The sequence below is a fragment of the Leopardus geoffroyi genome, chromosome E3 (assembly GCF_018350155.1).
Source record: "Leopardus geoffroyi isolate Oge1 chromosome E3, O.geoffroyi_Oge1_pat1.0, whole genome shotgun sequence".
Classification (NCBI taxonomy): Eukaryota; Metazoa; Chordata; class Mammalia; order Carnivora; family Felidae; genus Leopardus; species Leopardus geoffroyi.
The window spans coordinates 11699342-11716173 of record NC_059340.1 but is presented as its reverse complement, the minus strand read 5'-3'; the positions used below and the strand labels follow the sequence as shown (position 1 = coordinate 11716173).

General features: G+C 52.1%; 1 long non-coding RNA gene across 1 annotated transcript in view; it reads right to left on the bottom strand.

Moving 5' to 3' along the window:
• Nucleotides 1–6897: 6897 nt before the first annotated feature.
• Nucleotides 6898–16832, bottom strand: part of LOC123589785 — a 560443-nt gene continuing 550508 nt past the window's right edge. Inside the window, exons 6-7 of the long non-coding RNA XR_006708461.1 lie at nt 7740–11717; nt 6898–7400 (exon numbers count right to left, since the gene is read on the bottom strand). This is a non-coding gene — a long non-coding RNA (uncharacterized LOC123589785). The remainder of the gene's footprint in view (nt 7401–7739; nt 11718–16832) is intronic.

The following is a 16832-nucleotide window of genomic DNA, read 5'->3' as shown; positions in this document are numbered from 1 at the left end:
AATTGGACGGTGAGAGCTGAGCATCAACACGTGGAAGATGAAAGTCCTGTTTGTGGAGAGCCGGGAAAGCAGGAGAGCTCGCCTCCGCGGCTAATGGAAGAGAAATTTCTGCGAAAGGAAAAAATATAAAAGGCAGCGTGGAACAAAAGGAAGATGAATCGCTTCCACCCTGAAAGGAACACGGTGAAACAATGGTGCTAAATGAGATACAATGCCTGACAAAGATCTTCTCTGTTCTCCCAGGGCTTTTCTTGTGCTGCGTGCACCAGGAGTTATATGTTTTATCTTCCCCCAAAAAAGAGTCAGTGTACTTTATTTTAAGCATGCTACCTCTCTCTGCCTCGCCTCCCTGCTTGCTGAGATTTAAGTCCCCTATTGTCGAGCTGTATCTCTGATCAGCCGCAAGGATCTGAAAAGATCTGAGTTTGCAAGAATAAAAAAAAAAAAAAAAAAAAAGCCTTCGGGTTTGACAGTGATAGATCCTGCCTGTCCCCTCGGGATGACATTCCCCACACTCTGAAGACCAGAGATCCTCCTGATAGCAAGCCATAGCTTCTGGCTGCCTGATGCCTTTGTGCGGAGGTCAGGCACCTGCAGGGGGGCGGGAAGGAATTGCCCGGCAAGCTGGAGCTACTTTTAGGGAGCACCGCGGGGGGCAGCGCCCTATCAGATGCAACAAGTTTGGGGTGAAGGGAATCTGGACATACGGTCTTTGGACTCAGGGATGCCGTAAGGGAAAACAGGGTCCGAAAGGCAAAAACGGTCCTTTACACTTGAACCTCCATCCCTGCTCAGCTACCTTCAAGAAGTGCGGCGTTGCATCCCTAAACCTCGTTTTCCCCGTCTCTAAAATGGGATAGCAGGTGGGGCGCCCGGTGGCTCAGTTAAGCCTCCGACTCGGGCTCAGGTCATGATCTTAGGGTTCGTGGGTTGGAGCCCCGTGTCCGGCTCAGCGCTGACAAGGGGGAGCCCGCGTGGGATTCTCTCTCTCTATCTCCCTCTCGGCCCCTCCCCAACTTGTGGCTTCTCTTTCTCCCAAAAACTAAAAAATAAATGAATAATTAAATAAACAAACGCCTTCCAGACAGGTAGGCGAGTGTCCCTTGCAAAAAAAAAACTCTTTGTTGGGAGTGAGGTCACGCATGCGGGGGCCCTCAGGTGCCACCCCGCACGTGTCGCTGTCGCGAAGGTCTGGAAAGGCACCACGTGTGGTGATGATTTTCACAGACTGCGAGATTTGTTTTTTATACCCTTAGCGTTATTTGGCACACTTCGTGATTAATGCCTTTTGATCTTTAATGAATGAACAATTAGAACACAATTAGGCAAAGGGAATTCCATTACTCTTCTGATTAAAAACCCAGTACCCAAAGGATGAAGTCCAAACTTAGCAGTGGCTCCCTGTCTGGCCCCGGGGCAAGCTCTGAGGAACCCCCACCCCCCCCCAAGCCCCCACCCAGGTTACGCATGCCCACTGCTCCCCGCACCTGAACTTGCTTGGCATCTGTAAGGCTCGATGGTGTGGGTGGGTTGGAGGCCTCCCGTTCACTCTTCGCGGCCAAGTCAAGTGCTCCGTCCCCAGCGAAGGCTTCCCTGAGCCGCCCCAAAGGACTGAGCTTCTGCCTCCTCTGGGCTCACGCCGTGTTTCACAGCTGTGGTTCTCAAAGTGTGTTCCCTGGACCGGCAGCATTTGCATCAGCAGGGACCTTGCTAGAGACGCAAATTCTTAGGCTACTGAATCTGAAACTCTTGGGGGTGGGGGGAGCCCAGCTTCCTGGGTTTGAATGAACCTTCCCGGAGCTTCTGACGCAAGCTCAAATCGAAGAGCTGTCGCTCTGAGCAAACCCGACTGTAACACGTCTCAGACTGGGTTACGGTCACTTGCCTAAACCGTCCTCCAAGAGTTAGCACTTAGCCAAACTTTTTTTTTTTTTTTTCCTGTGTCCTAATGTCCCTTATCTGTAAAAGGATTCCTTGCAGGAAGGCTTAAAAATTAGAAATAAATAATGTCCGGGGTGCCTGGGTGGCTCCGTCGGTTGAGCGTCCGACTTCGGCTCGGGTCATGATCTCGCAGTTCGTGGGCTCGAGCCCCGTGTCGGGCTCTGTGCTGACAGCTTGGAGCCCGGAGCCTGCTTTGGATTCTGTGTCTCTCTCTCTCTCTCTGCCCCTCCCCTGCTCACGATCTCTCTCTCTCTCTCTCTCAAAAATAAACATTAAAAAATTAAAAAACAGGGGCGCCTGGGTGGCGCAGTCAGTTAAGCGTCCGACTTCAGCCAGGTCACGATCTCGCGGTCCGTGAGTTCGAGCCCCGCGTCGGGCTCTGGGCTGATGGCTCAGAGCCTGGAGCCTGTTTCCGATTCTGTGTCTCCCTCTCTCTTTGCCCCTCCCCCGTTCATGCTCTGTCTCTCTCTGTCCCAAAAATAAATAAACGTTGAAAAAAAAAATTAAAAAACAAACCAAAAAGGAATAACAAATGTCCGCTGTGACATATAGTCTACATAGCACGACTCTCCTCCTGACCCCTCCACCCCCAACTCCCAAATGTTTGTTTGTGATGGCCTAGCATGTGGGTCGTTATTGAAAATGCCCCCCTGCCTTGCGAACTATGAACATTTTTGCGATAAATGAGTGAGTGGGGCACATTCGAAACAGAGTCAATGGACCAGGCCGACTGACACAGGGTTGTGTTGGCAAAGCCACAGAAGATGATGAGGTAGGGAGGGGGCTAATCCTAGAAGGGTTTGAAAGTTTTGCTGGAAAATCTGGACTCGACTCCACAGCCCGTAGGGAATCGTGAGTCCCTAGAAAACCAGAAGTGTGTCTCATTACCTGAACACATTTACTGAGCACGCGGACTGTTCCAGACATCACACAAAGCTAAATTCAGAGAGCATGCGTGCATCTAAGGACATCGGCATTGGGGAGGGGACAGGAGTTGGCCGTGTACGTAAAGCAGAGATGACATGGGACAGGAATGATGAGTGCCATGCGGGAGAAGCAGGCATCCAGGCCAAAAGGAGTGGGAAGAGATTACAACTTTTCACTGGGGAAAACAGGAGTATCTTAGGGAGCCCAGTGTCACAGCCGGATATGGGCAGTCAGTGTAGGGACGGCCGACGTGGAATTAGGGAGGCAGAGAGAGACTGGCTGGGTCAGTGTGGTCACTCATTTTTGCCTCCCCCACAATGCTGAGCGGAATGCGTCTCACGGCTGGCGTTTAACGAACATAATCTGTTGTGTGATTACTGGATATCCTAAAGCAGGGGAATGCCCGGGAAAACCAGAGATATTTAATACGCAATTTCTCACCAACCCAAAATACTACTCAGTCTACAGGGAGTGCTATAGGTGGGCCCACCAAGTGGCCAAAGAAAGAATGGTCGGCGTGTGGGATGTGAGTAGTTTATCGTGGCCAGAGAGTCCGTAAAGGAGCCATAAAGTAGGCGAATCCAGCCCATGCATGAGTTTACACCATGTCAAGGATTTCATCCGAGAAGCATCCTAGAAGGGAGCCTTGGGAGAGTGCTACCCCAGGGGCGTGTGATCAGACCTGCATTTTAGGAACATCACACGCCTGGCTTGTAAAGAGGGGGATCCGTAGTGTGGGGTCCCCTTCCTCTTTGTTCCCATAGTAACTACATATCACTCCTTCCGTCACCACAAGCTTCTCGGGGGGTGGGGAGGTTGTGATGATTTGCAGATTGTCCCTTGAGGTCACGGAGTCGATCTCACTCATTCGCAGGTCCAAGCGGTGGCCAACTAGAAAGCACTCGTTATGACAGTTGTTAGCATAACCTCCCCTCTTGTAGGGAGGAGAAAGAAAGACACAATTTCTGTGATTCAGGCAAGAATTAACAACGGCCTGAGCGAGGATGGCATTTGGAAAGGATGGGTCATAGGCGACATGTCAAATTCACCAAAGTGGTGACCTATATATAAAGGGCTTTGTGACAGATGAAGGGCGAAGGGGAGGAAGGGATTGGGTTTTGGGATGACTTAGGCAAAGCAGCCAGTGACAGGTGGCCCTTTGGAAACAGAGGAGGAGAATTTTTGAGAAGCACAGCCCCAGTCCTGCTTTCGATGTGTTGTGTTGAATAAACCAATGGGATTTTGAAGTCAAGATGTCTAAAAATGGGTTGGACTTGGAAGGCTCAGCTAAGTTATCTACTGAGTCCCAAATCCACAGTGACACATGGAGACGAGGAAAGACACGAAATCACCCACATTGTATCTAACATTAGGCATCATCTACCTTCCTGATTTGTGACATCTGGATGATTAGTGAGTGGTATCACAACGGTGTTCTAATTTTCATTTATTTCATCGCTGGTGAGTTTGAGCAATCATTCATATGCTCGATGCTCACCAGGACTTCCTCCTCTGTGAATTGTCTTGGGATACCTGTGGCCCAGTTTTCTCTTGGTTTTCCTTACCTTTGTGTGTCGGTATGATGGATCTCTTTGTATATTCCAGAAATTATTCCCTTGGCTCTTTTAGGCTTTGGAAGTATCTTCCCCCAGTCTTAAAGGGGAAGAGATACATTAACCGGGCCCCAGAAATACCGTGGAAGAAGCATAGTTTCGAAGTAAGATGATGAGTTGGATACTGGACAGGGGGAGTGAGGAGGGAAGGATTTGGATGGGCTGACCTGGAGGGGGAGACGTGCCTCTAGGCATGCCCAAGAGGGCACATTCTCAGCAAAGCCCGGGCATGGTGGTGGGTGGGGTGAGGGGCACGTGGGAGCAGGAGGTGAATAAGGAAATGAATAAGATATTTGTGGTAACAAAAAGCTAGGAGTGGGGGAGGGGGTTGATCATTCCAGAGCCCACAGGGCAGCAAATGCCGCCTGTCCAAGGACTTGGCCTTCATCCAGGGTGGCTGACATCAGGGACAGATGCCTTCATTTATTTCTCTAATTTTTTTTAATGTTTCTATTTATTTTTGAGACAGAGAGAGACAGAGCATGAGCAGGGGAGGGGCAGAGGGAGAGGGAGACACAGAATCCGAAGCAGGCTCCAGGCTCCAAGCGGTCAGCCCAGAGCCCAACGCGGGGCTCGAACTCACCAACGTTGAGATCATGACCTGAGCCAAGGTCGGACGCTTAGCCGACTGGGCCACCCAGGCGCCCCAAGCCTTCAACTCTTGATTTCGGCTTAGGTCGTGATCTCACAGTTCATGGGATCAAGCCCCGTGTCAGGCCCTGTGCTGACAGTGCAGAGCTTGCTTGGGATTCCCTCTCCGTCTCCGTCTCCGTCTCCCTCTCCCTCTCCCTCTCCCTCTCCCTCTCCCTCTCTCTGCCCTCCCTCCTGCTTGTTCAACACACTCTCTCTCTCAAAATAAATAAGTAAGCATTAAAAAAATGGTGAAGATGGGTACATTTATTTTATGTTTTTCACCAAAGTTTGCCAAAAAAAAAAAAAAAAAAAGCAAACTGGGGTCTGAGGAGGTTAAATAACTCAACGTGACATCATCAATCAGCAGATAGGTTCAGATCAGCATCTATGTCCCCTGAGGGCCGGCCCAGCGTTCTTCCCATGATGTGCGCTATGCAATTCATACGTGAGAACTTTCCACCTCTTTTCCCTGGGGCAGTGTAGATTTGGAGGAATCGAGAGCTGGCTTTGAGATAACAAATACTCACGTCGATTCCAAACATTTCTGTTTTTAATCCTTCCTGCACAGCACTGACGTTTCTAATCAGTCGTGAAAACACATCTCGAGGATTTGCTGGATTATTTGTGCAAGGCAGTCAGGTGTGGTTCCACTTATCAGTAAGCAAACAGGTACAGGAATGGAAAGTTGCAAGGAGGGAGAGGAGGCCCCGGGGCCTGGCCTCCATCCACGTCTGCGATTTCGAATGACAAACCAATGACACGTGGGAATTAAGTAGCTGGGGGAGCTCTGCGCTCCCTCCATCAGAGCAGAAGATACGAATGCGGCAGACCCACCAGCACAAAGTACGCTCAGCGAGTGCATCGGGCCCACGCGGGAGACCTCCAGACTGGAAAACTCCAGGTTGCTGCTACCCAGGAGGCAAGAGCTCCAAAGAGGCTGCTTCCCAGCTGTTCCGTCTGCTACCCTTAGCCGAGTCGGCAAGTCCTGAGCATCCTTGGAGAAGCAGGTCTCTCATTTGGTGCCTTTGAAAGGTCTTATCATTTCAATTAGCTTTCTCCAAGGACCAGATAAGAAAATCTTCGCTGAGGACATCCCACCGACAGAGAGAGAGAAGGCCTTAGGAGACTCATTGCGTCAGGGCTATCGTGACAGAAATCCTGTAAACTGGGGGGCTTACGCAACAGACGGACGCTTCTCGCAGTTCTGGAGGCTGGAAGTCCAAGATCAAGGGGCTGGCGGGTTTGGTTTCCCCCGAGGCCCCTGGCTTGCGGGTGGCCAGTCTCCTCCCTGAATCTTCACATGGCTTTTCCTTTGTACACACACAGGGAGAAAGCACACTGGCTTCCATTCCCCTTCTTATAAGCAGTCCTGTTGGATTAGGGCTCCCCCCCCATGACCTCATTGAACCCTAATTACCTCCTTAAAGGCCCCCTTCCCAGCTACAGTCACACTGGGGGCTAGAGCTCCAACATCTAAATCTTGTGGGAACAGAATTCCGTCCACAACACTCACTTTGGGACCCTTCCTCCCTACCGTTCTCTGTATATGCCTCACAGGCATATACGAGGCAGCTATATTGCCCTGAACCAATTACACCACATCACAGGGTTCATGTCTTCCGATCACGGGGCCTAGGGGTTGCCCACGTCTCCTGCATCTGGTGCGGAACTGGTAGGTTCTGGATTCTGTCTTCATCAGACAGCCCCTCAACTCCACGCTGTCTGGGAAACCGTCCCAGTCAAAGCCTACCCAGGCCTACGTCAGATCAACCAGCAGGTGGAGGACAGCTATAAGCCCAGCAGAATTTGCAGTAGCCTGAACCCCAAGAGAGGAGGGTCGTCCAGAGCCGCCGCTGGAGATGCCGGGCCATGAACGAGCCCGTCAATTCAGAGCGCTTATCTACAGCGCTCACCTCCAGGGAAAAGTACGCAGAGGGCTCTTTTGGTCTATTTGGTGACCCGTAGGCCCCGATGTTCCAATGATGAGAGGGTACATCATCATTGTAGTACGTATACACACTACATAGAATACAGGCATCAAGGTCAACAGTTTATAGAGACGGCTCCCAAATGTTTGAAAGGGTAGAAAAAATTGTAGTCAGGGAGACCGAGGGCAGGACATTCAAAACCTTTACCGTCACCAGATGAATCAAGCCATCTGATGTCTTTCTCACCTCCCCTCCTCTGCCAGCTCTGGGTCCGATTGACTGGTGTCGCGGGAGATTGATGGCGGCCCTGAACGGTTGGTAGAGAGCGTTGATCAGGGTACACACACAGTGCTTCTTCCTAAGGGCCGTGGAGGAACTTTGGTTACCTGTCGGCCAGCCTCTCCCCTTGCACACACACACCGACACGCACACAGATGCACACGCACACCCAAGTGCACGCACTTCCTCCCCTAGGCGCGCTAGGACCTGAGGCGGTAGGACCATCGACCAGAACGGATCCCCCATGACCGTCCCCACCCCCCCGCCACCTTGTCCTTGAAAGTGTTTTGGGACTGTTATTCGGAATCATGCCTGAAACGAAACCTCAAGACTTTTGTCTGAAACTTTGGAGTTTGGGGCTTTAATGGGCTCCACGTATCCGCACGGTAACTCGCTGCCCCATTCAACCAATAGTTACCAAATGCTGGCACTGGGGACGCAGAGATAAATAAGGCAGAGTCCTCGCTCCTGGCTCGTGGTCAAGTGCAGGATACAGTCGCGCAAACAGACAACGGGAAATGCCGAGAGACCCGGATGTTGAGGGCAAGGAGGGGATGAGCTGGGTCTTGGGCGAGGAACAGGATTTTTTCAGGGGGAGGGGGGAGGCCATTAAGACAAGGAGCAGAATGTACGCAAAGGCACCGAACGTGGGGAAGGTGGGGAGGGTGTGAGGGCTGGGTGCCTGGGTCTGCAGAGGGGAGTCAGGGAACAGAGCTGGAGGGTGGAGGGAGGGTCCAGATCACAAGACCCTGCCAGTGGCCCTGCTGTGGCATCCAGGTCCTGACTCACAGGCAGTGGGAAGGCAGGGGAAGTCATCCAGCAGAGAATAATCCATCGGGGTGGGGGGGGGGGAAGGGTTGATCTTGATCTAGAGCTAGATTTTAAACATTACCTCTGCTTCCGTTAAGAGGAATGGAAAACACTCGGGGGTGATTGCAAGAGCCCAGCCGGATCAGGATGAGGGTCTGGACAGAGACAATACCAGAGAGAAAGAGAAAACCAGCATGATTCTAGAGATTTCACAGGCAGACACTATAGGACGTGGGGACTGAGTAGGGAAGCTGGGATGGCAAAAGGGGCTTGACTCTGCAGTAGGACCCACGGACACGGGCAGGAGGGCATGGGAGATGCCCGGTGACACATCCAGCCGATGTTGACTTATACAAAATGTCAGTTTCACATGGTTCGACCTAATCATAAAAAAGCAAGGCCATTCCAACATACGCCCTTCTGGAAAAGGCAAAGCTATGGAAGCGATAAAAAGATCAGCGGTTCCCAGGGGTCAGGGAGGAGTTAGGGGTGAACAGTCAGAGCAGAGAGGATTTTTAGGGCAGTGAAACTACTCCATATGTTTCTCTGATGATGGATACATGACATTACCCATTTGTCCAAACCCATACAACGCATAACCCCGAGTGAACCCTCCAGCCAGCTATGGACTTGGGGTGATAATGATGTGTCGATGTAGGTTCATCGATTAAGACAAATGTACCAACTGTAGTGTGGGGGGCGGGGGGGGTGCGGATGTCAGTGGGGCAGGGAGCTGTCCATGCGTGTGCACAGAGCATACATGGGAAATCTCCATCCCTTCGGCCCAATCTTGCTGTGAACTGAAAACTGCTGTGAGAAAATATATATTAATAAAAAAAAAAAAAAGAAGTAAGACCGAGACTTGAGTCCAACTCGGCGAAATCCGACTATCTTCCTTCCCGCGACGTTGCTCAAGACTGAACATCTTCCAAAGCACTTCCAACATCGGGAAACCAGTCTGCTAGCTCTCTTTCAATAGTCACTTGAGACGTTAGCCCTCAACAGGTGTATCTTGGAAAGAACAATGCAGTGAGGGGAGGGACGCCTCGCTGAGAGAAAGAAAACAAAAAGGATCAGAAGCCAGTCTCAGTTGACAAATTCCGCAACGACGCAAACGTATCGGGCACAAAATCACTGGACCTTCCTCGTGCCTACCTCCGCCCATCCCCCCGTTGGTTCCCCGGTATGGTTTCCTCCCCAGCCTCGGCTTCAACCTGACCTTGCCTTTTCTAGACTCGCTCGTGCTTCGTGAGCTCACGCCCTGACCCATCACCACACACACAGAATTCAGGGGGTCAACTCTACCCAAGACACAACCAAGCCACTTACAGATACGATGGGGGGTGAACGGTACCCACAGCGACCAAAAGACGGAAGCCTGAAATAGGGACGGGAAGGAGAAAGCAATGAGCCAGGGGCAGAGCCCTGATCCTTTATTCTTTACCCTTTTGCTTCCCTGAAATGATCCCCACAGACACCCTCAGTTTCCGCCTACACTTGGCTTCGTTCGGTCTTCCACCTGTGCTGTGATTCTGTTTCCAAAGCTTCTATCCCCAGCGACACCTGGACAGGCACGACGCATTTACAGGGACGCCACCTGGGGCGGGGGTGGGGGAGGATTCTCCCCTGCTGATCTGCAGACTGGCTTCCCGTCCCTCCGTTTCCGCCCCCCTGAGCCAACAGACCACTCCCAACACGGCTGGCTGTGTCCCCAGCCCGAACAGTCCCCTCCGTGATGAGGGAGGCACAAGGGACTGCGTGGAGTCTGTGTCTCCTCTCTCCCTCGGGGACGGGAAAGGAGCCCAGCCACGGCCGGAGCAGGAGTCACTGGGCAGGCCGACAGGCTCACGGCCACCAGCTCCAGCCCTAGGGTCTGCCAGTGAGCAGGAAGCAAAAGGGAGGGAGCCCACAGATGGCCAAGTCTCTTGACCCCCACTTGGGGGGAGGAGTGCTCAGGCTCGGCCCAGACTTGAACCTGAGCCAAGGCGGCCATCCGGTCTGCCCTGGAGGCATTGGGTGCGTGCTGTGGGGCCTCGTGCCGGTCAGAACGCGTACACAGGTGTGATGGCGCGGCTAGACCTTGCCCTTGAGTGAAGGATGTAATGACTCAGCTCAATAAATTAAAAAAAAAGCAGTAGTTTTGGATGCTGTGTCGTTCTTACTGACTAGAACACAGTTTGGGGGCATTGTCTGCTAGTTTTGTCCTCACAGCCCAGAATGGTAGGAGAAACTCACCTATTTAGAAAAGGAGAAGAAAGTCAGGCCAAGGATCAGCACAGGTGTTGAAGGGACCCTGGGTCCCAGGCTGACACCTAAATGTGTCAACGGCTCCGTGGGACCCGTGCCAGCCCCCTCTGTCTCTCAGTTTCTTCCTCTGATAATTCCTGCCCTTTCCATCTCCGGAGGGTGCGAGAAAGACCCAGGGCCAGCATGGACGTGGAAACGTTTCAAAAAGGCGAGGTCCTACCCGAGGGCGTGGTGTTCAGCTCCCCCAACGACCTCACCCGGCGCAGGGGCCTTGGAGGGCTGAACGACGAGGTAAGGGGCACAGAAAGCCCTTGCAAATTCGAAACCGCGAACTAGATGGAGAATTATAGAAGCGAGGCCTGATTATCTGTGGGGTTCCGATAACAACACCATTTTGCCACCTGCTGCCCGGACATTTCTGTCACCGCATGACTTTGCGAGGACGTGAACTTGGCATGCTGGGGTTTGCCCAGCTGTAAAATGAGATACCTCCGGGAATGGCAAACACCACCGGCTCGCGTGGGTCCACGGGGGTGTTTAGCTTGGAGATGAGATGTTCAGGGGCAGGGTCACGGGCTTCGGGGAGGATGTGAAGAGAGTTGGCTCGGAGGATGGATGCCGGTCCGGGGCAGGTCTTAAAGGACGCAGACTGGGCTGAGGGCGACACTTCCCAACACCCAGGGACCTCCGGAAACGCCTCTGCCTTTGACTACGTCGCCACCTTCGACCTCTGCCCGCCAGCCTGCGAGATCAGTTTTCCTATTACGCCCATTTCACAGACGAGGAAACCGAGTCTTAGGGGCTTACGTCCACGGTCACACGGCTTTGAACGCGAAGCAAACAGGATTTATTGGCACGTCAATCTGCCACCACCACAAAGCCCACGCATTTACGGGGATGTCCAGATCGGCGATCTACGTAACACCCGAGCCGAGGTTGTTGAGGACGTTCCCCTGCGGGGTCACAAACTGGACCTGAGCCAGAGCAGCCCTGTGAGGGGGACACTGCAGAAGTGTGCAGGGGGATGCCACGTTAAGACCACTGGCGGAGAGCCTGCGCAGATCAGATCCCAGGCCCTGTTCTGGAGCTGAGGCTCAGCAGATCCAGGGATGGGCTGTGGACGAGCATTTCTGGAACCTGTCCCCAGGAACTGGCCGGCACCTCGCTGAGAACCACGAGCCCCAGAGCCCGCCCGACACGGAATGCGCAATCCCGCTCGTCGTTTCCGCCTGGTGGGACAGGTTGGCCGTGGTTCAGTTCAGAGGGACCCCTGCGCTTTAAAGATGTGGCCAGTCTCGTATCTTCCTCATCTCCGTCAGATCGGCCTCGGAGTCTTGTCCTGAGGAAAGCGGGAGAATGTCAGGCAGTGAGAGGAAGAGGCACCAAGGTATGGTTTTGAGAAGGCTAAGGACAGAGAGAGAGAGAGAGAGAGAGAGAGAGAGAGAGGGAGAGAGAGGGAGCGCATGCTGGAACATGGGGTCTTTCCAGCGCTTTGACCTCTTGGAAGAGAAATGAGTTTCTTTGAAATGATTCTTGATGGTGGGAGCCGTGTGGGTCCGAATGATGCGGACGATGGCTTTAGCCTCCTATGCAGCTTTATAAACCTCCGGTCCCAGGCGCTCAGGCCTCAAGCGACACCTGGACAGGCACTGACTGCTGCTTACTTAGCACGACCAGAGACAAAACACCTAAAATTGGGGCGCCTGGGTGGCTCCGTCGGTTAAGCATCCGACTCTTGATTTCGGCTCCGGTCATGATCTCACAGTCCGTGGCATCGAGCCCCGCGTCAGTCTCGGCGTTGACAGTCGGGAGCTTGCTTGGGATTCTGTCTCTTTCTCTCTCTCTCCCTCTCTCTGCCCCTCCCCCACTCGAGCTCTCTGCCCCTGTCTCAAAATAAAGACACATGAAAGAGAAACCTAAAATAACTCCAGAAGACACAAAGGTCATCTTCAACCAGCGTTCAGACCAGCCAGGGTCCAGCTCGAAGCCGCCTGGCCCCACCCCAGAGGCTAACGCCCGAACCCCACCCCCTGCCCATGGCAGCAGGCTTCATCTTCAGATGTGTCCCTGCCTTCTCCTGTCCTTACTACAATTTTTTTAAATGTTTATTTATTTTTGAGACACAGAGAGAGACAGAGCACAAGCAGGGGAGGGGCAGAGAGAGAGGGAGACACAGAATCTGAAGCAGGCTCCGGGCTCCGAGCTGTCAGCACAGAGCCCGACAGGGGGCTCGAACTCACGATCATGACCTGAGACAAAGTTGGACACTCAACCAACTGGGCCACCCAGGCGCCCCTCCCGTCCTTACTATTCGGAGCCAGGCATGGCTTGTGGCCCGACCCCCGCAAAGCCTTCCCCCATCTGTCTCGCTACGGGAAATTTCTCCACTGGGCTCCCCGTCTGCCCCACCGCTAATCGTGGGCTGCGAGAACACAAGCCAGGACTGCGTCTGGAAGCCTCGCCTTGTCTTCCCGATTACGTTTTAAGACCCTTAAAGGCCAGGACGAAGGAGCAGCTTTTGCTGCCGCCATACCTCCCAGACCTAGGGGGATCTCAGGAATTACCTGGGACTTTGGAAACAGATGCGCGTTCCCCAGCCCAGACCTGCTGTGTCAGAATCCCAGGGGTAGAAGCCAGGAGTCTATTTTTAAAAAAGTTCCCTGGGTGATTCTGCTGAATAGTCATCACAGGGAACCACTGTGATCCCTCCAGCATCTCCTTAGCACAACACGGGACACCTGGACCGTTCTTAGACTATTTGTTGTCTAACGATTGATGGACCAATCCAAGCAGCAACGTGCATTTCCCTGGGCCGGTCACACCTGCCTTGGATTTGGAAACGCAGTGCTGTCTGGCAAGGCTCTGGAAACCCAGGAGAGCTGGCCCATGCTGTGAACGTCCCCCCCAGGCCCCCCGTCCAAACCCTGAGCAGCATGCTTAGTGCACATGGGCTGTCCCACATGAGCTTCTGCTCGCTCGTTCTCTTGGTGGCCTTGGTTGGGGGAGGGGGGGCAGTCTTCCCCAGATTATTCCCATCAATGGCTGGGCGACAGCCTGCTCACCGTGGGGCTCCCACTGCCACTCCAGGACCAGCCGCATGACTCAGCACCCGGGGTTGCTGTTGGACGGGCCTGCCACTCGCTCTCAGCAGCCATCCCGGCAAAGTCAGCTCCGGCTTTCTCTGCCTTGCATGCTAAGTCAAGGGTATCTGCTCCATATGGCAATGCATAATTTACAACACAATATACTTCCTGCTTATATAGCCTATTCTGTACAAAGCTTCCATTTGCATATTTATTAATTTACAAAATTAATGCCGTTTTCTTAGTCCCTTACAGGATGTGTGGCTGGTCCCTGTCTTTGAATTAATTTTAATCTAAGGTGGAAACATTTGTTAAGGGAGTTGGCTCAGGCCAAAGTAATCAAATGCACGGTAATCAAATGTTGGTAAGACGAAAAGAGAGGGCAAACATTTACCGAGAGCCTACCTCTCGCTTGGCTCCAAGAAATTAATGGCGCAGAATGTAAGTCTCCAGAAACATTCCTGTGATGACGTATTGTTGCTGTTTCATAAACAAGGAAACTGAGACCGGGAGAGAGTAAGTTGCTGGCCCGCCTAAGTGGCGGAGGCTTAGACGCCCACGAAAGTCGAGAAGCAGGGTTTCCATCTGAGAAGGGCCCTCCCTCTGAAAAATTATCCCCCCCCCCCCCCACAGAGGGTCCTCGACACTGCGAATATGTCAACACTCACAGGTATTCCTGCCACATAACCTGACCTTTGAGACGAACAGGGCTGGAAGGTACCCATGAAGAATCCTACCCTACCATTGTTGCCAGCCTTGGAGCAGATCAACTCAAGAAAACAAATGCTTTGGCCAACGTTCTCACTTGGTGGCACTGGAAGGCTTCAACAGGAAGCCAAGCTACTACGCACGAACCAAAAAAATCCCTACCCTAACCCTTCCCGTCACCCAAGTCACCAACGCAGACCTTCGCCTCTCCATCACCTGTTTGAAGATACGGTTCTCCGATGTTCCTGTCCTCCTCTCTTCCTCCTTGCTCCCTCGGGCTGTGCCAATATGGTCTTCGCCACCCTCCTTCGCCACAACAATGGCGGGCTCTATCTCACCTACCTTGGTGTATTGTGCCATATACCTATTCCTCACAGCTCGGGGATTGTGTCTCCTATTCCTTCAACCCTCAGCATCAACATTCAACGGATTATAAAATAGTATCAGGTCCTTCCAAATACGCTTCTGAAATCTACCTCCGAAAAAACTTCCAAAACTTCCCCTGGTTTTATCCCTCCCCATCTGCCCCAAGTAAGTCCTCTGCAGTCTCTTAGGGAAGGGAAACGCTTCTGTCTCCAGTCCTTCGTTTACTCTCCACGCCAACATCAGTAATGTTTCTGAGACACAGCTCTGATCCCATGGACCGTTTTGCTTACCATTTTCTCTGACGGCTCCCCAGTACCCTTGGATGGATGCCATCACCTCTGGATTGCGGAGTGGAATTCACACTCCCTGAAGGCAAGGAGTGAGTCTGCTGTTCACAGGTCTATAGCCACCCCCAGAGCAGTGTTTATAGCTGATGCTCCAAAAATACGTGTTGAAAAAATGAATAGGAGCCCCGCCATTTTGTGAAAGCCATCTAATTCTTGCTTTGTCTTCCAAAGCTCCTGCCGTAGACCTCGAGATTCAACCATCTCTAACACCAACACATCATGGCTTGGTCCTTGTCACAACTCCCAACTTTTGTACATGCTGTTCCCACGTGGTTGGATGTATTTCCCCTACAATCCACTTGGCACACTCCTCCTTCACATTCAAAACTCGATTCTGACTTTACCACCTGCGAGAAATTTTCCTTCATTCCCTCACGACAATGAGCGAATCTTTCCTCCATGGAACCATCCTCCTGTTCGCTTCCAGGATAAAGAGAGAAAAAAAAAACATATTAGCAAACTAAGAATCAGTATCGACATGCAACCGTGAAGCATGGCGTTAAGTCTTAGGCATCAGCAAAGCCACGAGGTAAACTACATCCGTGTCTCTGTCACTGGATGTTTCTGCCCCAAAACAAAGACCCAAGGCTCAATGATCACTTTGGTCTCCTGCCTCTAGAATTCCAATTCTGGCTCTCAAAACATGCTGAGCTTCCTTGACTAACTCTATGGCAATACTTTTTTGCCTTTGACCCAAGCCAAGGATGATGAGGTCTTGAGCTCCCCCTAGAGGCCAGTAGTGGTAGCGAGGAAGAGAAAGCAGCGAGACTCTGCAGGCCAATATAAAGGACAGTTATGACATCATTCCTTGGCAGGAGGAAAGCTGAGATGCCTGAGGACACCCGAGAAGTGAAGGAAGTGCTCCCAGGAGCATCAGCCCAACAGGCCTGTTCACAGCCCATTCTGTAGGCACAAGGCTGTCATAGAGATATCTAGCAAAGCAAGCCTCTAGAGCTGGGAACTGTGGATTTCATCCTCAGGAGACACTGGACGAACAGAGCAAGGAAACTGCCCTCCTCCTGCCATCATGTGCAACACATTTGTAACCCATAAATCTTAATTTAAACACTTGCTGCTTTTAACCCGCACAATAAACCTGAAGGCCAGGCGTTCCTCTTCTCACGTGGCAGGGACGAAAATCAAAGCCCCCAGTTCATATTAAAAATAAGGGTGATCTTGGGGCGCCTGGGTGGCTCAGTCGGTGAAGCGTCCGGCTTCGGCTCAGGTCATGATCTCACGGTTCGTGGGTTCGAGCCCTGCGTTGGCCTCTGTGCTGACGGCTCGGAGCCTGGAACCTGCTTTGGATTCGGTGTCCCCCCCACCACCCCTCCCCTGCTCACGTGCTATTTCTCTCTCTCTCAAAGATAAATAAACATTTTTAAAAATTAAAAAAGAAAATAAGGGTGATCTTGAATTTGGACCTTAAATTAACTCCAAAAGCCTACACTGTTTGAATTTGCCACGCTGCCTTCGAGGGAACAGAAGTCTGGGGGGCAGTTTCCGCTGAGCGTGGTCTGGTGTCCGTTTGATGATCCGACATGAACGCTCTCATTGCCTTCCCTGCCAAGTTGGCATCTCTGTGCCAAGGGCTTCGTACGTATTCCCTCAGCCTTCACAATAAAGCTGTGAAGGGGCTATTACTTGTTATCCCCTTTCAGGGATGTTGAATTACCCAAGGTCATAGCTGGGAAATGGCAGAGACAGATTTCAACACAAGCGCTTACCTAGAGCAGGGCTTGGCAAAGATTTTCTTTGAAGAGCTTTGAGTTACCCTGGGAAAGCAGCTGTGGACTGTCCATAAACAACAGGCATGCTCACATTCCAATAAACCTTTATTTATAAAAACAGATGGAGGGCAGAATTCGGCCGACTGACTGTAGTGTGCCAACCTCTGTCCTAGACTCTTTGTTTGGCTAAGAGATGGCGTACGGGAGAGGGTCTCACAAGGGG